Source organism: Elephantulus edwardii, unplaced genomic scaffold, assembly GCF_000299155.1.
Source record: "Elephantulus edwardii isolate Elephantulus edwardi_28Jun2011 unplaced genomic scaffold, EleEdw1.0 scaffold00028, whole genome shotgun sequence".
NCBI lineage: Eukaryota > Metazoa > Chordata > Mammalia > Macroscelidea > Macroscelididae > Elephantulus > Elephantulus edwardii.
The window spans coordinates 4,845,985-4,852,596 of record NW_006399778.1 but is presented as its reverse complement, the minus strand read 5'-3'; the positions used below and the strand labels follow the sequence as shown (position 1 = coordinate 4,852,596).

Sequence of the window (6,612 nt, the reverse complement as noted above, 5' to 3'; positions counted from 1 at the left end):
CCTCTCCAAAGTACTGAAAAACAATGCTGTCTCTCTGGAGACTAAGGTGCATCTGATACAGACCATGGTCTTTGCAATCACTTGTTATGAGTCAGAGAGTTGCACAATGACCAAGGAGGATAGAAGGAGAATTGATGCCTTTGAGCTGTAGTGCTGGAGAAGAGTATTGAGGGTACCATGGACTGTTAAGAAAACAGACTCATCCTGGAGAGGGTTAAACCGGGCTGCTCCTTGGAGGCAAGGATTCTGAGGCTTTGTCTGACATACTTTGGACATGTTGTAAGGAGAGACCGGACCTTGGAGAAGGACATCATGCTTGGGAGGGTGGAAGGCAGGTGCAGGAGGGGAAGGCCCTCCATGAGGTGGATTGATTCAGTGACTGAGGTGATCTGGATGGGTGTATCGGAGACAGTGTGATTGGCACAGGACAGAGCAGAGTTTAGGACTGTTGTACATAGGGTCGCTATGAGTCGCCTGCGACTCGACGGCACATAACAATAACATCAATATAGAGAGATCAGCTGGCCCAGTGGACAGAAGGCGATGCTACCAAGCCAAAGGTGGGTGACTTTTAATCCGTGGCCCTACGGCCTGTCTTTCATTGTTTTTGTTCAGATATTCCTCTAGGTCGCATAGCCCTGGTGTACAAGTAGCCGTACAGCGGTAGCTTGTGGTTGCTGTGAGGCTGAACACTGCAACACTGATGTGTCAAATGCATTAATGGTTGATTACCCAATGTGGACAGAGCGGGGTGGGGCTCCCCGATTAAAACAAGCTTGGAAGGAGGAGTGGCATCCACTTTCATAATAGCTTGCCTCCAGAAATCCTATGAACCTGGAGAGAGGATGAAAGGCACCCAAGCGTCCAGGACTCTCCTTCATAGGGTCGCTATTAGTCGCCTGCCACTCGATGGTACTTAACAACAACAACAAGCCCCATTGCCCCAGTTACTGTATCAATCCATCTCATCCAGGGTCTTCCTCTCCTGTGCTGTATTCTCAAACCTTCCAAGCACGATGCCCTTCTTCAAGGACAGTCTCCAGCATCAGGACAGCAATAGGACTGCATTAGGACAGGCATATTTGACCTGTACTAACTCCACAAGAGCACTTCCCTCATCAACCACATCCTCAGTACAAAACTAATTCCCTTGAGGTCAGACATGGGTCCAAAATCCATTGGAATGGCTACATAGACTTGACAGAGCCATACAAAAGAAGAATCGATGCCTTTGGGTTGTGGTGCCGGAAGAGTACTGAAGACACAGGGGACTGCCAACAGAACAAACAGGTTGTCTTGGAGAAGGTAAAACCAAGCTGCTCCTTAGAGGCAAGGATTTTGAAGCTCTGTCTCATACACATTGAGCACATGACCAGGAAGGAAAAGTCCTTGGAGAAGGATGTCATGCTTGGAATGATGGAGGGACAGAGCAGGAGAGGAAGATCCCAGATGATATGGATTGACATAGTAACTAGGGTAACGGGGGTTAAGTGTGTCGGGATAGGGCAGGATTCAGAGCTCTATGTACATAGGGTCATTATGGGTCGATGGCACGTAAAAAACCAACTATTTTTTTTTCAAATTAATAGAATTTTATTACAAGAATCAGATGCATTTTGAAATCAGATGCATAGGACTTGTCTGGTCTCATTTCTGTAGCTGGAAAACTCCTAGCTATCACTCATCAGCCTGCTGAACAGTTCCTTTTTTTTTGGAGACATAGATACAGCCAAAAATTTCTAGATATCTTTGTTTTTAACTGTTGTAGCTTGCTGAATCAAAGCAGCTGAATTTGATACAAGCCCAATGTAATTTCCTTCAAGAATTAACTCATCTTTCTGGGCTTGAAATACTGATCAAGCAACACCTGGTCTCATTAGAATTCTCCAAATGTATTTTTCACACAAGAAATTTCAAATTTCAACCAGAGATCCACTCTCTTGAGTCACAACATTGATGGGGAAATGAGCACACACAGACCTCATCTTGTAACAAAAGCCCAGTGTAACATACTTGATCGTGTTCTGTACGTAGCTACAGATGGCGTGAACAGTAGCCAGTTCCTTCCTGTTTCCCCACCATTTCTCAACAGGAAGCCTCTTCTTCTTTCGTTTGGAGGAGAATGAGTTCTACATTGATGTGATTAAAGTCCCTCCTCAAGGTTTCCCACACGCCTTTCAGGATAACTGTGCGGCCCTTCAGAGTAATGTCGACATTCTCTGGAATGGCGACAGTCTGGTTGCTGAGAATGGTCTTCATTCTCGCAGTAAATGTGGCAAAGAACAACTCACTATTATGGGGTTTATTAGGCAAGTTAACAAGCTACACTTCAGATTGACAGCAGGATACAATGCCTTAGTCCTGATAGCCTCTCTAGCCTGCTTTCAAGCACTTTGACCTTCAACTTCACAGCTTAGGTCAGTGTAACAAAGTTCTCTTAATTCAGCTAACCATGGCATTGCATTTTCCCTTAGTCCTCCAGCAAGATTGGGTTAAAGGCCTCTGGATCTGGCTCCATGGGGCAGCAGTCCCAAGTCAGCTGTTTCTCAGCTCTCTGATTCTCTACTGAGGCTGCTATTGCTCTTGTGTAGATCCCAGTCTTCCTGGCACAGGAATCTCTGCAGTGCTTCTTCTTTCCTTTTGGCTTTGAAATTCCCAAATTCTGCCGTTGAATGAGCTCATTTTAATGGCAAGACTAGCCAATCCTCTTGTGGATAATAACAGTATGATCTTATCCATCCATGTGACAAATTATTAGCCGCTAGGAAATCCATTATTTGAACAATAAGCTCTTGACAGCACAAAAAGGAAATATTACAAGTAAATGGCAGCTTCTTTAACTGGTATCCATTCATTCTTTCATTAATAGTAATTTTCTCAGTATTTCTTATCAGTCAGTTACCAATAAGGCAAAATTAAACAGGATTCCCTCTTTGAAGTAAACCACAGGCATCTGGATATTATACTATTTTTTAGAAGAGGCAGATATAATTCTACTTAAATAATTCATTAGGGAGCTTGATTGTATTGTTCTTGTTGTCTTTTTTGTTTGCTTTGTTTTTTTTTATTTTTTCTTGTTGTATTTTTAAATTTTATTTTATTATTTTTTTAAATTTATTTTTTTATTTATTATTTGTGTGTGTGTGTGTGTGTGTGTGTGTACCATCAAATCAGATCTGAATGGTACAGGAGATTGTTCCTTCGTCTCCAGCAGAGCATCTGGTGGATTCGAACTGCGCACATCTGGGACTGCAGTGCAGCTTGTTGTTGTTGTTGTTGTTAAGTGCTGTCAAGTCGTAGGCAACACATAGTGACCCTATGAACGAAAGACCTGAACGCTTGTATAACTTTCATCCTTTCTCCAGGTTCATGGGGTTTCTGGAGGTAAACTATTTCAGAAATGGATGCCACTCCAGCTTTTTTTTTTTTTCCACTTTTAAAGAATTTATTTTACACCTATTATACCAGTTTGCCATTTTCAAACACAGAACTCCCTAATCAGACAATGGACAGACCTTATTATAAACAAGATACACTATCACTTGTCTTCAAACATTACTGCACATTTAATGTCATGGTTTGACAATGCGTTCTTGAAACAATCTGCAGACAACTACTGATGGACAAAGAACACGTGGAGTAGACGCTGTCCTCAATGGTTTATTAGGGACACGCTTTACAAACACCGCTCTCAGCGGTAGCGGTGCAGCTGCAGGGTGTTGCGTCTCCTCCAGGCAGCGCGGCGAGAGCCCCCGATGGTGTGGTGGAACTTGTGGCCTTTGCCCAGGCCGCGGCTCTTGCGTCCGGCCGATGTCAGCCCGCGCATCTCCCGGTGTTTGTGGACAGGCTTTGTGATCCATTGGGTGTCGGGATTTCTTCTGATCGCTTTATGGAATGGATCAATGAGGATAACCTCAAAGAACTTGTACGTGGAATCTTCACCCACCCAGTAAGAATTCAGGACCCTCAGGGCCCTGCAGTGGCGGCCAGCTCGTTCCTCAGCGACGGACTGGAGGCTCCGCGCGAACTTGAGCTGGTTCACACCGTGGTGGACAGGCTTGCCGTAGGTGGCTCCCTTAGGGACCGGGCGTTTGCGGCCACCCCGGCGAACTCGAATCCTGTAGATGACGTAACCTTGCTTGGCCTTGTAGCCCAGCCTGCGCGCCTTGTCCGGCCGCGTGGGGCGCGGGGCCCGGTGCAGCGCCGAGAGCTGGCGGTACTGCCAGCAGCGCACCCGCAGGAGGAAGCGCATCACGTCCGACTGCTTCTTCCGCCACAGCTCCTGGATGTACTTGTAGGCGCCCATCTTGGCTCAACCTGATGGAAGCCGCCGCAAGCCACTCCAGCTTTTGAGCTTATTGGAATCAGAAGCTCCACCAAATACTGTCTGCCAAGAGTAACCGTTATCGCATTTGGCACATCAGTGTCACAGTGTTCAGTTTCAGAGCAACCATGAGTTACCTCTGTGTGTGTTGTCTTGATTATATACACCACCATACATAATTAGCACTGGGAGAGAGGAAATACAAAATTTTAATTCAGAGCATATGAATAAGCTTAGTATATTACATATAAACTTTTTTGGTAATGTTCCTCCTTTTTTGTATAAACAAGAAATACTATGATTAAAAAAAAAACCAATCTCCTTATGCCAACTAAAATCATGTGCTTCCTAGAGTCTGTATCCTAGGATTGTTGTTTTCTTTTTTTTTCTGTCCACATATCACAGTTTGTTTGACAAAGAGAAAGTGGAACTTGAATAAACAATTTCTATCTTTTCTCTCTTTTTTTTTAAGTTAAAGAAGCTTTATTAAGGGGTCTCCTTAATAGAGGGAATCCCAAGGTGGGATTCCTTGGTCTGCAGAGAGAGAAACAGTCAGAGGGACAGACTAGGGAAGTACTGCCGAATAAACAGTTTTCTAATGCAGTTCTTTTAGTATATAAATAATCAAAATGAACTCCATTGCTTAAAAAAAACCCATAAACACAAATTTTTACCACTTAATTGTATAGGTGGTTGTTGTGTGCCATCAAGTCACAACTGACCTGTCATTAACCCTCCAGCAGGAAATCAAAAGACAAATTGCATTGGGAAAGTCTGCTGTCAGAGATCCCTCTAGAGTACAGAAGAGTAATGATATCAGTCTGGAGACTAAGGTACGCCTGATTCAGGCCATCGTCTTCACAATTACTTGCTATGCATCCAAGAACTTGACTATAACTAAGGATGATAGAAGGATTGTTGTCTTTGTGGTGCTGGAGAAGAGTGTTGAATATACCATGGACTGCTAGGAGAGAAAACAGGTCTGTTCTGAAGAGAGTAAAATGAGGCCACACCCTGGATGCAAGGATTTTGAAGTTCCATCTCACATACTTTGGGAATGTGACCCAGAGAGACTAGTCCTTGGAGAAGGGACATCATGCTTGGAAGGGTGGAGGGACAACGCAGACGAGGAAGATCAATGAGATGATTGACTCAGTGACTGGAGAAATGGGATTAGGTCTTTCAAAGGCGATGAGATTGGCTCAGAATAGGGCAGGTTTCAGAGCTAGTGTACATAAGGGGTCACTATGAATCACATGTGACTCCATGGCACATAATAACATCAAGAACACAATCATGATACTGCCTATTGGCTCAGTGGTGAGACTTTGTTTTCTTGATGTTGAGATGTAATCTATAGTAAAGGCTGTAGTCCTTGACCTTTTGCAGAAAACACTTCAGATCCTCCTCAGTTTCCACAAGCAAGATTGTGTCATCTGCATAATGCAGTTTGTTGATGAGTCTTCCTGTGATCTTGATGCTATATTTATTTTTAATAAAGTCTAACCTCCTTCCTACCATCTGCTCTTTTGGGTACAGAGCTTGTCTGTCAGATGCTGTACTGAAGCAGAGCTCACAAATTAAAACAGACTAGGAAGGATTGGGTATCTACATCTTAACAGGCCCTCAAAAACCCTATCAACAATATAGCTTGAGGAGTTAGCATCCATTAATTAAGAGGTTAGTCTTCATTCATTTTATCCTACTGGTTACAAAAGAAGAGTCCCTTTTTATCGTAAAATGTTAACTTCAAATTATTACATGGTATTGATGAAAATGTTGCTGTTATGTGCTATAGAGCTGCCTGCAACTCATAACAACCCCTATGTACAACAGCCCTAAACCCTGCTCTATTCTTTGCCAATCTCATTGTCCATGACACAACTGCCTAGTCACTGAATCAATCCATCTCATCCAGGGTCTTTCTCTCTTGTGCTGTCCTTCTACCCTCCCAGGAATGACATCACTCTATAAGGACTGGTCCCTCCTTGCAACATGTCCACAGTATGTCAGATGAAGCTTCAGAATCCATGCCTCCAAGGAGCAGCTAGTCTCACCCTTTATAGAATGAATTTGTTTGTTCTCCTAGCAGTCCATGGTATATTCAACACATTGTCCAGCTCTCTGATGCATAGCAAGTAATTGCAAAGACAATGGCCTGGGTCAAGCGCACCGTAGTCTTCAGACTTATATCGTTGCTCTTCAGTACTTTAGAGAGGTCCCTAACAGCAGACTTTCCCATCGCAATACGTTTTTTTATTTCCTGGCTGCTGGTGCCAAGAGTGTTG

General features: G+C 43.7%; 1 pseudogene; it reads right to left on the bottom strand.

Moving 5' to 3' along the window:
• Positions 1 to 3,691: 3,691 nt before the first annotated feature.
• Positions 3,692 to 4,306, bottom strand: LOC102858978 (annotated as a pseudogene).
• Positions 4,307 to 6,612: the final 2,306 nt, after the last annotated feature.